At 40.3% G+C, this 13662-nt stretch overlaps 1 protein-coding gene across 1 annotated transcript in view; it reads left to right on the top strand.

Annotated features, from left to right (window-relative positions):
* Positions 1-13662, top strand: part of NEDD9 (neural precursor cell expressed, developmentally down-regulated 9) — a 39271-nt gene that overhangs the window by 17968 nt on the left and 7641 nt on the right. The window lies entirely within an intron of this gene.

Genomic DNA, 13662 nt, shown 5'->3' with positions numbered 1-13662 from the left:
ATAGTGAAATGTTTTTCAGAGGCAGTATTGTTTACCTATCCACAGTAGCATTTAGATACCCTCTAAGATAGTCACTGAGCACCTGGTAAATATGTATTAATGGGACAGCAGAGAAGAGATCACATTTTAGTGTATGTCTGTAGGAAACATTTTACAGCACTGAATGTTTTACAACCTTAGCTATCCATCTTGGGCCACAGGAGCTTCACTGTACTGTGGAGCTGCACTGAGGTCTGTTGAAAAACCCAAGCTTGGAATAGTTTTAGGGCCTGACCTGCCTAAATGAGTGTTAGGGTAGTTTGCTTAGCATAATACGTATGTGTTTGTACACTGCACAGAAAGAATTTTCCAGCTGTATGTGAAATCTCTTCTCCCTCCTCCCGCCCCCTCCAGCTCCACTGAAACTAACAGGACATTCTGCATAAAGGTGGTTGCTGCTAGGACTGTGTTAAAACCCTCGAAACACTGAGAAACTGAAAACTTTGTTTTAGTTTAAGTGCAAACTCCTTGTTGAGATGCAAAAATCAGAAGCAGTGAAGCACCTTTTTTCTCCAAGTTTCTGTCTAGAAATTTTTTCACCAACCTTGAATATGCATTTTTCTGAATTCAAGTCATCTTCTGTAGAAAATTAAGATTATTTGTCTGCCTTATAACTTGTTTTCATTTAATTCCCTTCAACCTATGACAGGCCAGCTATGGTGCATAAAAAGAAATGGCTACAGTGCTAAGTGTAGAATAACTAAACACATACATTTATAAAGCATTTTACCCTCATCAAAGTAGATATCAACCTGCTTAGCACTAGCTAATATTTGCTACTTGCTTTAATCATGACTTAAATTTATTTATCCTAAGTGCCCTTGGTCTCAGTATTCACTGTTTATTAGCGGCAGACACGGCAGTGTTCTGCTTTGATCAGAGGTAGACATATCTCTAGTGCTTTGGAATTGCTTAGTTCTACACTAAATAGAACCCACTGGGTTTGAAACCACGGTAGACAAGAGAGAACTGTAGGGTTATTAGTAAGGGTGGATTCTGAGGTAAAACATACGCCGTTCTTTGTTATCCTAACCTTGCTAAACTGCTATTTAATGCTAAAGCTGCAACTCTCTGCTAATGGGTTTGTGAAAGAAAAGCCTAATTAAAGAGAAGCACTTTAGCACTCGTGTTCTTTGTCTGAGGAAGCAGTCTGTCCTCCAACTCCTCCTCCTCTAGGGATCAGTAAAAACAATCCTTAATATTAAGGGAAGCTGGACATCTTGAAGATTTAATTTGGGGAATCTTTGCTTTGTCTTCCAAAGATAATTAATCTCTTTTCTCGGACTTGTGACACCTGCTCCAAAGGCTTAAATGAACCACTTTGCCTCCTTCCATCAGCGGAATCAGCTGGTCAGCAAGCTGTGTGTTTTGGCAGTTTTAAGGACTTTGAATAGTTTTGCTATGAGCACTTCCTATATGGAAGCCTTCTCCCTTCCCATAACAGTAGCTAGAGAAGACGACCATGTCCTTTAGACACCACTCTTAAGTGGGACCAGCAGCAGTTTCTATCCTATCCATTTCTGCACACGTCTGCCTGTTTTCTTTGTGCAGATGTGTGGCTTGGCTGCCATACAGGTTTTGCAGGCAAGGCTTAGGAACTATAGTCAGGCAGGAATTGTCTAGCCTCAAGCAGCAGTAAATCAACAGTGGGCATGTTTTTAAGCTGCGCTGAGGTAACGCATCTTGTTAGCCAGAAAGGCAAAGCAAGTCAAAAAGGAGTCCTGAGGCAGGTAATTACAATGATTAATTGATTCTGACCAAGCTGGTTGTTGACAACAGAGCTGTATTGGCTCCCTCTATCAAATAAAACAGCACCTTCTAAAACTCACCCTCCCAGTGACAGAGATAATGAGGGACAGTTTAAAATTAGCCTTGGTTAGCCCCAAGCTTTTATAGATGTGCTTCAAGTTTAGTCACAAAACGGTTACACCCCTAAGTGTGGAGAGCGTCTGAGGAGCATAAAGATGTGAAAGCTGTATCTTAGAATTTATTCCCTCCTTGTGTGCTCTGCCTTGAAACTTACTCTCTTTTACTGCAGCCAGCAAAGAGAAGGAACCTTGAGACATTCAGGAAACCTGGATTTTATCCTTGCTGCAGAATTCTGCGTGGATTTTAGTGGTGTTTCTGCACCTCATCTGTGAAATATGTGGGTTAATTATGAGGGAACTCATTCCGTACAGATTACTTTAAGAACATCCTCTGGGAAAGGTGCTGTCAAAGCACAAAGTCTTGCATCTGTGATTAATCATTAGTTCACACCTAAGCTTTAAACTGGGGAAAGCTACACATGAAAAAAGTCACCAGCATCATTTAAACACACTTTATCTGGTTCAGTGTTTCTCCTGGCTGGTCTGTTGTGCTGTCCCTGCCATCCTGAAAATAGTATTGCCCAAAAGATTTAAGGGAATTATTTTCTTGTTGGAAAACAGTTTTGCAAATTCTGAAAGCTTTCTGTAGGAACCAGTAGCTCTCAGGAGAACTGCTGATCGAGAGAACTCTGCACAAAACAGAATGAGGCTTATGTACCACAGCTGTTTGACCAGGGAAGAGGCTGCACTGCAAGAGTTACCAGCCCTGAACAACAGCTCCCACGGGGCACAGACTAACTCAGGCAAATGGAGATTAATGCCTTGGAACATACCAGCTTTTTTGTTTGTTGATCTGTTTGAACTAGAACTCTGCAGCTCAGGAAACACCTAAGAGTTACCCACCTTCTAAAAGTGGATAGAGCAGAATAAGAGAGGCACTCATCTTCATCCCTGGCCTATTTCCAAGTATAAATATGTCCTTGACAGATGAAGGGTTTCACACCCCGCCATCCTGCTAACTCTGCCTTTTTCAAGAGGTCACTGCCTTCAGCAGGAGGCTTGGGTAAACCATGGCTAAGGGAACAGACCTTTTTCCCTGGTCTTTATTATTATATTATAGAATCATGTTGGTTGACTGAACTAGAAAGTGAAAACGCCACACCACAAGCAGCACCACCCTGACAGTTCCAGCACAGGCTTCGGTAGCAGGAGCCAGTTAGCCCCATTATGACGTTTTTCCTTCCAATTAAATAAGTACTGTCTTAGCTGGGAAGAAACAAATGGTTGCATGTAATATTTGTTACAGAAATAAGCCTGCCTTTACATTATTATCTGTTTTTTTCTTGCCTGTTTTCATATTTGTGAGGTAAGAAGAGACATACATTAAGCACAGTAAAGAGTTGTGTGGCAGATATATTTTATTATCAAAAAGAACTGGAGCATATGTAGTATTCTGCAGTTTGTCAGCAAAATGTATTTTCATTTGAAGTTAGAATAATGTCCCCGTTTACCCTCAAGTCTGAAGTACCACAGTTTCCTGTGATAGGGTTTACATAAATTACCCAAACAGTGATCATACAGTCCTTCTTTTTTTCTGCTTTGACATTACAAATTCTATTTTGGGGATTTGTGCCCCTTGTAACAAAATATCGCTTCAGTGGAAGAAGTGCTGAACACACAGGAAGTTTGCTGAGTACAGCAGGAATGGTACCACATACCTCAACACTCAGTGCTCTGTTTCACAAAGTGTGCTCTAAAGGATGAAAATCTCTCAAATTAAATGCAAACTCAGTGGTTAAAACAGCACACAGCCTTTTTCTTAGACTGAGGAGTTTCACTTGTAATCTTCCATGTGACAGTAATAGAACAGCCATTTTACTGTAAAATTTAGTGCAGTTAATCTATTCTCAGTAGTCTTCATGAAAACTGAGTGAAGAAACCCTAATCCACAACTCAGAGTAAGCAGTAGTTATTCACTGATGTGATTTGTAGAGAAGTATTATAAGAAAAAAACCTGCATTTTATTAGGGTGAGCGAACATATGAGCTCAACATTACTCCCTGTTTCTTCCTGAGTGCAGGGCTCATTTTAATCAGTTCTATTTGTAGACCAGAAGCATGCATTTTTCCCCTGGAGTATCACAAAAAAGGCCAGTACTGTAATCTCCTCCAATAACAGAGGACTCCCGGGACACAAATCTGTCTGCACAGGCACAAGCGCAGGATCAAACCTTTAATAAAAAAAAAAAAAAAGAAAAAGAAATAAATAATAAACAGGAAAATGCAAGCTTATGGATTCTTTTCTTGGTGGTTCAAAACCTAAATGGAGCTTTGGCTGTGTCTGAAACAGACACTAAATTCGGGTAATCTAAATTTCCCTCTAGGTACTAAAAACTAAGCACAGCAGCAGATCATTTTAAAAAAAAATTCCACACAAGTGGAAAACTGATTATTCAGAAAGTGAATCTAATCATAAGGAGGAAGTGTGGTTTATGGAGATAGGAAATGAGTAGATGAAGACAGGTTGCTGACCGTAAGAAGACACAGTTGTAATGAAACCTAAGGCTTGGCAGGCATTCTGTGATTTTGGAGATGTTTTGATTTGGGGGAAGACTAATTAGCACCAGAATATCATCATTCCACATGTCTGGCATGAAATGTTTCAATTTTTCTTTTTTAAATAGCAGTGATAATACTACATCTTTTTTTTTTTTTTGGTTGAATCTAAATTAATCTTTCTCCCCAAACAGATTTGTTAGAATGGAAATAAAATGAAATTAATGTACTTAAGTTCTAGGGAGACAGGCACCTTCTATAAGACAACCCATCCCTAATCCATAAAAGACAATAACATATTCCCATTGGGTTTTACCATCACAACTTTTTCATACGCACAATCAGTCATGACTGAGGTCTGATATAATTATTGTACAGATGCAACAAACAATTAATGGTGGAGTTTATATCTGTTTAAAAGGTGTCTATACCTTCCATAAACTTGCCACAGCAAGCAGTGCTAATCTAAACACCGGTTACTAGGAGCACTTGTCTGTACACGTGCCCAGAGAAACCCATACAAAAATGGAGCCGGAGTATAACTTGTGAGCCAGAGAACCTCTACAAATCAAATTAAATTGAGCTGCTTCCTGATGGAAGGTTTTATTTGCCTACCTCTCTCAGAGCAACATGGTTCCCAACCTAGATGATTTAGAGACACTTCCATTGTTTCTACCCAAGTGTACCTCTGAGAACACTCTTGTGGAATTGAAACTCTTTGGCAGTGCTTCATCTCTACCATTTTTTTGCCCCCTGGGAAATGCCGATTCACAAAAACTGAAATTGTTGACAGGGAAGGATCTGTTCTGAGAAATGTCTTAAAGGAAGGGGAACGAAGTCATGGAAATACCCTATTACAACAATTCCCAAATGAAGCTTTTCTCCCCCAGCTTTCAATTCAATATAGGAGGAAAGAAATAACACAAATAAGATGAAGCCCCTCAAAAGAATTAAAATTAGTTGTTTGGACTGAACCAAACTGGTTTATTGCTTGTGAGCCTTTAGGATTTTATGTCATTCACAACAAGACACTCTCTGCCCTACCTGTCCCACCACCTCATATTCTCATCCTTTTTCTTTCTTTCCTGTCCTCCTCCAAACTTGCCCTAAATTTTGTCTTCTGTCTTTGAGAAGAGACAGAATATTTCCAGCATAGAAAACACATGCATGTTAGCCAAATGGTTCTTCACGTGACAACCTTTTTATAATGGGAAGACTAGACAGACTGGGATGGACAAAGCAAAATGCTGCTTTTTTATCATGGGCAAGATACCCAAATGCTGAGGTGCTGAGTTTTGCCACATGCTTTTCATTAATCAAAACTGCAGCTCAGATTTAATCGCAGGTTTCCAGAGAGTGCTTTAGCAGATACACATATTTCTCCACTAAAAGTTATCACTCAATAATTTGAGGGGTTTCTTTCTCCATAAGGTCCATCCACAGGCATTATTTCTGAGTGTGTGCCTGTTCTGTCACTAGTCCTGTAATGCATCAGCTCTTTAGCCCTGTTGGCCAATGTACGCAAAAATGATGATGTCGCTGTCTGTCTGAAAATGAGTAATTGTCATGGGGATGGCACTGGTAAAACTCTTAGCAAGAGCGTTGAACAACTATCCTCTTTCACACTCCTCTTAAAAATGCTGATAATTTAATAGTACTGAGTATGTTTTGCTTATTTCTCTTTTTCTCTTCCTTTCCTCTGAAAAAAATGGGACGCTCTCAGAAGTGTTGGTTTGACTCTCTTTAATCACATTTTGTAAGCAAGAATGACTCTTACCAGAAGCTAGGAAATACCCCTTCCCACTCAGCCTTGCAATTCAAGGCCAGCCAGCACCAAGCCTGTTCCACTGAAGCAAGCAGAAATGTTGTTCATAACACAACTGGCAGAAAGCCCCGGAGTTGATGTGAGAAAGAGCACGATCAGGTCACGAAAATATCATAAAATAAAGAAAAAAAAAAACAACCAAGTACAATCTTGCCAGTGACAAAATTGCTGAGCTTTTTTGTGCTTTGTACTGCTCATTCAGGTAAGGTCTGGAGAGAGACCTTTCTAATGCAATAATGATTGCATTAATTTGCAATCATGAACTCCAGTAAGCAAAAATTCAACACTGTCATTCAAAGCTGCAGTTAATCCAAGTCAGTACCATTCCACCACACTTAATACATCCCTGTCACTTTATACTAGTCAGAGCATAGGCTATTTATGTAACTGCACATATTTTTAAAAAAAATTGTTTGGAAAGACAGTAAACCTGCACTTCAGTTTTAGGAAAACTACAAAACTGCAAAACAGTGTAATGACCCTGCTTTTGTGTGCTGGTTAATGGAAGAGGTCGCACTAGAAGTTAAAAAATCAGGATTAGGCTAGTTGCAAAGCAGTGGGCTATACCGTTTTCACCAGCAGTTGAGGGTTCAAATCAAGGCCAGCTTGTGATTTCACACTTTTTATTTTAAATTTGTTTCACAGCTTCTGCTTAACATCTTTAAGACTCACAACCCAAAACTGGTATAAATCTTGTTGAAATAATACCACCTCAAAAGCAAGACACCCATTTCCATTACTTGTAGTTATTTACGTTACAGTAACGCAGGGTTGTTTTTTAAGGCTGAGCATCTACTGGTGAGGGAGCCACTTCATAGCCGCATTTAAAAGTTTCTATTTAAATGCCCGAGCCTGCAAAGGTAGGCATTTTTAATTTATCTCAGCATGAATCAGTGACATCTGGACATGCTTTAGCACTGAAAGCAGTTAAAGTTACAGCAGAATCTTCTTAGGTAAAGGTCTTGGACAACAACTGGACAAGAAGTAGAGGAGAAAATAAGCAGTATTTTGAAGATGAAAACAACATCAAAATATAAACCAGTTCTGTATCAGTGTAGCATTTCTCATGTATTGTTATCTTCACACATCTGAATATTCTAAGAAAATTCACTGGTGAACACCCGCTCAAAGCAGAGGTGTCTCTATGCGTGTTGTTGCCGCGTTTCTTTCCACCTCGCAGTAGAGCTGATAACACACTCAGCCCAGAAAAATAATATAGGCATTTCTGTTGATTTCCTCTTGCCTTGCAGAAGCACTTGGACCCATAGCACTAGAAATAACACATAGTTGCAGCTACAAGCCCAATGCATTAGAAGAAATGCTTCTGCAGGCTTCCTCCTCTCTCTTTCAGCTTTTGAACCTTGATCAAAGCTTCAACAGTTCAGTCTTGACAGGAAATACTATACTAGAATGTTTTATAGTGGCCCAATATTCATGCATTATTTAGGTTAAAATAAAGCCTTATGAGTTCATAATCTAAGACCTATAGCAACTTACAAACCCAGACATTTATAAGAGCGAGTATCCTTAGCACATGTCAGAGAGAAGCTCCAAGGTTGACTCACTGACAGCGGGGAAACACTGTATGTAATTGTATATAACAAAGAAATAAGTTTGCTCTTTATTTTCAGAGCAGACAACAGAGAGTGATGCAATAGATATTACTGTCAGGAAATTCATTATCGTTCACTGGATATCTTGGTGCAGCTTACAAAAGACAGGAGTGGAAACACTATGTGCTTTCTGTAAAAAGGACAGAATTTTAGCCAGCTAGACAGATTCTTTCAAATATCCAGTGTTTTTTAACATAACCTTCTTGCAGCTCATCTTAGCCACAGAAACTTTCCCAAGGAAAAAAACACCAAAAGCATTTAAGGAGACACATGTGGCTTCCTAAGTACATGCAGCAAAACTGAAAGAAGGACCAAGAGGTGGTTCACTGCCTGATCTGACACCATTCAGTGACTCCTGCCACTGCCTTGCAAAAGGCAAGGAGTTCAAGAAATAGGGATTAGGTTTTTTTCCCCTTAATTCTCTCTGATAATGATTTCCCCACATTCTCTTTGTCTATTTCATGCTCCTTACAAGCTTAAAAGAGCCCAGGTAGCTGTTACACATCCACTTAACAGGCTCAGGAACAGAATGTCAATGATTAATAGTTTTGTATTAAATTTATAGAAATACTTTAAAACAGACAACAAACATGATTTTTTTTTCCATTTACTTGCATTTTGATGAATTTTTCCCATATCCAGGCTTTATGACAGCCCCATTTTATGCACCACCACTTGGCCTCATCTGGGGCATAACTCTTCCCAGGGTAAGCAGTGAATGGCAGTAGCTCATGAGCTGCTGGGGATTGCCCATGGGGTGAAGAGGAGAGCATCGTGGGAGGAAATATGTTTTAATACAGTTCTTCGTCCAGATTTAAAATACATACACAGGATTTGCCTCACATGCCTCTTCTTTTCCACCTTCAAAAAGCACTGACCTATTTTAGGTGATGCAGTCAGCAGGCATCAGTAGGTTCTTGGGGTTAAGAAACCATACAGGGAAATAGCAAGCTGCCCTTTTCAGCTCCTCTCTCTGCCTGTGGTTTGGGTGTGGCAGAGTGTTACAGAGGTGAAACATACCTCTGCTTCAGTTCTCTCACCTGTAAAACTTACTTGTTTCCCATCATTCTGCTTATCAGGCATCGCAGTTCATGGGAACAGGCCATGTTATGTCCTCCACGGTACTGCTATAAATTCAGAGTAATTTTGTTTGCTTCAGTAAGTTTATTTGCTCTTTGTCCTTGTTAAACAATGTAAACTACAGTGGTGTGTATCTGCTGTAAGCTGGAGAATGGTCTTGTTGTTGCCTTAGTTAGGAATGTTCTCTATTGCAGCCTAATATCCGTTTTAATCCTAGAAGAAATAGAATGTTGGGGGTTTTTCCACTATATGTAAGAAAGAGAGATTTAATGAACCACAGAACAGGATATTTTGTAAAGTACATGCACATTCAGCTCTTTTTTTTGGTTAGGAACATGCCATTGGCATGGAAAAGGCTCAAGTAATTGCTTTTGGAAGAGCATGGTCTTCAGCAGGAACAGAACAAACTTTCTGCTCAATTGTCTTTGTTTTGCAGTACTGAAAGTTTGAAAGCTCATTACATGTTTCACCAGAGCCAAACCTGGTCCCTGTTAGTTGCTCTGCATAGATTAAGTGGTTAACAATGTTTTGAGAATGTTGGGCTAAATAGTTTGTGGGAACACCATCTGTTTCCTTTAACACATAAACAAGGAAAATTGCTGGTTTGAAATGCAGGATTATTTAAACTTTGATTACCACAGGCATTCTTAAAAGAGAAGAGGTAAAAGGAAAAATAATCCTCATGAGGTATGAAGTTCAATGACATTTGTTAGAAAATAAATTTCTGAGTAGCAGACAGGGGTGCTATCCCTGTTCTAGAAGTGAGACAAGGGGAATGTTTTCTTTGCAGTCACCTCCTTCCTTTTAAAGTCCATCTTCAAAAGTTAACTGCCATCAAAAATGAAAACCATAAAAAATGGTTCAATAATGCACTGAAAGGGCTGAGCATCCCACCCAGAAGCAGCAAGTTCATTTAATATATTTATGGGTGAATATCCAAAATCAAAAGTTACTTTTGACTGGGTTTGGTACCTTTCTTACTTCATCAGCCCAGCTACCTTTCTCTTCCTCATTCGGAAGAAGCAGTGCAACCATGTGTTCTGATGTCCCATCTGAGGTCATGTCTTGGGGAAATGATACTAAGAACAAACGCTCCTCATTTTCACTTTGTCAGGTAGTGTGGGTATTCTTTTAATTACAGTTACCAACTGTTTACTGGAGATAACGTTTTGGTGATGAGCTGCTTCTGTTGTGAATTGACTAGGAACAGGCAGTCCAGAGGCATGTTTAGGTTAACAAAAAGGGTTGGAAGAAAAGGTACAACAGGAAACATTCTTGTACTCAGTAAAGACCCGATTAGCATCTCCGGGGAATTTTATGATGAAATTGTTCACAACATGTTGTTACTGGACAATAATCCTCCACACAGGAAAATATACCTGAGTCACTGGAAGAAAAAAGTTGTTTTTCATGTTATCAACAAACTTTGGTTGTTGCTGGGTTTCTTAAGGTCATACTTTGTGCCTTTCATATAGCTTTTTCAGAAGCCTAAAAAGGAGCATTTTTATTTGGAAAATAAATGTCACCTAAAGCAGAGCGGCCCTGCAGACAGCTCAGGTCTTCTGTCCACAGTCACTCATGCAGGCAGGCTGGACTCCTGAATACCCAGAATCAGGCATTTTGTGTTTTAGCCTCTCACTTCCCACAGAAGGAGTTTGTTTCAACCAAATAAAGGAGTGATGCTGTTTGACCACTGCTTCAAGTTGATCAGGTCTGGGAGAGTGCAAAAGTGTCAAGACAGATGATATAAAAAGCGTAATGCTGAGTAAAACTGGCTTCCTTCATCTGTCCTGTCTAGCCTTAGTGTAGTTTTTTAGAATTGTATCACAGCACAGTAAATAAAACCAGCAGCCCTGTAGTACTGTAAACCTTTCATACGGCATCTGGTATGTCAGCATTTTTTGAAAAATGGGAAGGGTCTCTAAAGATGAGCTACAAGAGTAAATGCAGCTGCATGAAACTCCTGTATGCAAAATGAGGGAGAATCTCTCTGCAAGCGCTGAGCATGAGCACAGCTTCTCTTCCATGTGTGTTCCAGGCTCCACCGTGCAAGGATATCATCTGCTTTGCAACCAGAGATTCTTCTTGGAAAAGCAATGTTTACCTACAACAACCATGTTTAACAAGAAGAGCAAGTGGTTTTACATGCATGTACTTAGGGACGTTGCATAGTGGTGGACATGGCAGCATTAGGTTTGTGGTAGGACTCAATGATCTTCAAGGTCTTTTCCAACTTTCTGTGATTCTGTGGCGTGTTATCTGTGCTGCTCAGATCAGCTCCCTTTTTATATTAGAGGCTTGTGATTTTGCTCCTAGAGATTAATTCCCTGATCAAGAAGAGAGTGTATCCTGAATGAGTTTAGTCCTAAGATGCGTAGGGCAGTTACTGTCGAGCCTGCTTAAAGACACTTCTCTAAGGTGCTGTGCAAGCCTTTGAGAACTATGGTGTCCTAAAGCTTCTGCAGAGGTGCCATCTGTTGCCTCCACGGGCAGGACTGTCAGAAGCATCACACATCTGAGACCTGGAGAAGATCGGGTCACATTTTACTCCTGCTCTGGATTTAGGATATAGTTTGGCTTCTGGAGCAGAACACAACTGAGTAAGGGGTTATAAAAATTTCAGACTGAGGGACCAATATCTGTCTTTTTGGAGCCTGACATCACCTGACTCCTGCTTTGCCTGGCTAGACAACAACCATCAGGTAAAGCAGAGACAAACCGCTGCAGTGCACTGCTCCCTGCTTCCAGGACTGTATGGAGCATCTTGCTGCCTGCCCTGAACACCACCACATTGTTGCTTTCCTCTGGGATGGTCAAGCAGTTTCCCAGCACATTAGCAAGTAGCTTAATGCCACAGTGTTCACAGCAGCAGAAGGGCTCATGGAGATGGGCTACCCAGGAAACGACCCTTTGTTTTTTACTGTACACTGTCTGTTCTCCCAGAGAAACACTTTTGAACACCCAGTGACTCATTATTGAAGCAACTTCATGATTGTAATTTTTGAGTCCCTGGAAGGAACCTCTGAGTAAACACTGCTTAAAACCAAATCCTTCTGTTCTTGGGTAGAAAGCATTTGACTGGCAGCACACAGCTGGGAAAAAAGAAAAGGATGCAAAATATATACGTCAAACTATGCTAGTCTGATCACTAGGCCTCACTGGCAGAAAAAGCATGAAGAAGTAATATTGATACAAGTTAGAATTTTCTCAGGCAAACAAAATAATCCCAGTTTTACATGAGAGGGGCCTGGGAGGGATAATGTCTGAAGTGATCCATTACTGGAAGCTTCCAGTAACTTCAGAAAGAACTTCTTTAGAAGTTTTGCCTGTAGATACCTTTTACAATGCAGCAGGTGACTCCATGAAAGAGGAACAGTCTCTCATAAATGTAATACATTTTTAGATTCTTTTAAAAAAAACTTGTACATATGTAAGCCCAATTAACCACACACACAATTTAGCAGGAGTTCTCTCACTGAGAGAACTGACCCAGCGGTGAACTGACCCAGCTCTCTGGAGACTGTGTCGCTTCCAGTTCCTGTCTTCAGATGCTAATTTGAAGAAGAGCAGTTGCAGAACCAACTGTCTTTCCCCACTGCCAGGCATGAATGTTTCTCCTTCCCCTAAGGCACACACAGTCAGTGCAGTGGGTGGTGCTGCCAGGAGCACTGCCTTGGGCTACTCACATTGAATCAAACCTGTGTGCTAGTATGCTGGTATGGCAGCCACCTCAGGGGGAGGATTCAGTGATTGTTTCATGGTACAGGGACAGAGATTGCCCAGCAATGTCTGGGCAGCAGGAGAAAAGAAGGAAAGACTCCATTGTTAACACAGCAGAGAGGAGGTAGCAGGTTAGCATGAGGGACTTTCCCTGAAGACCTCAGTCAAGCAAAACTCACTCTGAAATCTGGCTCCTTACAGCAAAAACTTTTACAGGTTTTTGACTGAGCATTTGAGGTCAGTCTTGCATACATTTTAAAAGACAGTTAGGTAGCTGTGGTACAAAACTTTCCCCAGCTGAGTACAAAGCCACATTTTGTACGAGCCTGTGTAATTTGCCATTTTATGCCTTTGGGTTACAATATTTATATTTTTTTCTTAGAGCTAAATAGTACCAGCAGAAGTTAAGTTGTCAGCCTTTCTACTACAAACCTAGCTCTTTTTTGGGTTAGGTAACATTTCTTTTGTACCACATTATACTGAAATTCTGCTGTGCAGATGCTGTCCAAGACATAAGGCATTTATTTTTCACAAGATTTTATTTGAAGTCATTATGGTAGTTAATGGTTTACAAAATGTCCAAAAATGTAAATTCTAAGCTTTTTTGTTTTTCAGAGGCTGTTAATTCATTAAAATGGCTTAACATTTCCCATCTCTTAGCCACTAACATAGAAAAACCAGAGACAGCAAAATCGAACGTCCTGCTTTGGAAGGTTTAAGCTTAGCCTTTCTGCATAAACAATTTTCAGAGCCACAGCTCACACTCAGTTCTCCAGGATGTTGTGCTATGGAGCACAGTAACATAAGAAATCCTGCCATAGTAGGTGGGAAATACCTCTGCAAGTAAGTGGGTAGACTCCCAGAGTGTAAACCTTGTATTTAAAATGTCTGACAATAAGTGGGGACACACACTTATTCGGGTTAGCATGTACACAGCCCTGATCTCAGCAAGTGGGTGGTGTAACCATCACCTCATGTGGTCTGTGCTAATGCGAGATCAATGGGAAGAAGGGACCAAGCTC

Source organism: Corapipo altera, unplaced genomic scaffold (genome assembly GCF_003945725.1).
Source record: "Corapipo altera isolate COAL_440 unplaced genomic scaffold, ASM394572v1 60, whole genome shotgun sequence".
NCBI lineage: Eukaryota > Metazoa > Chordata > Aves > Passeriformes > Pipridae > Corapipo > Corapipo altera.
This window is presented reverse-complemented; position numbering and strand designations above follow the sequence as displayed.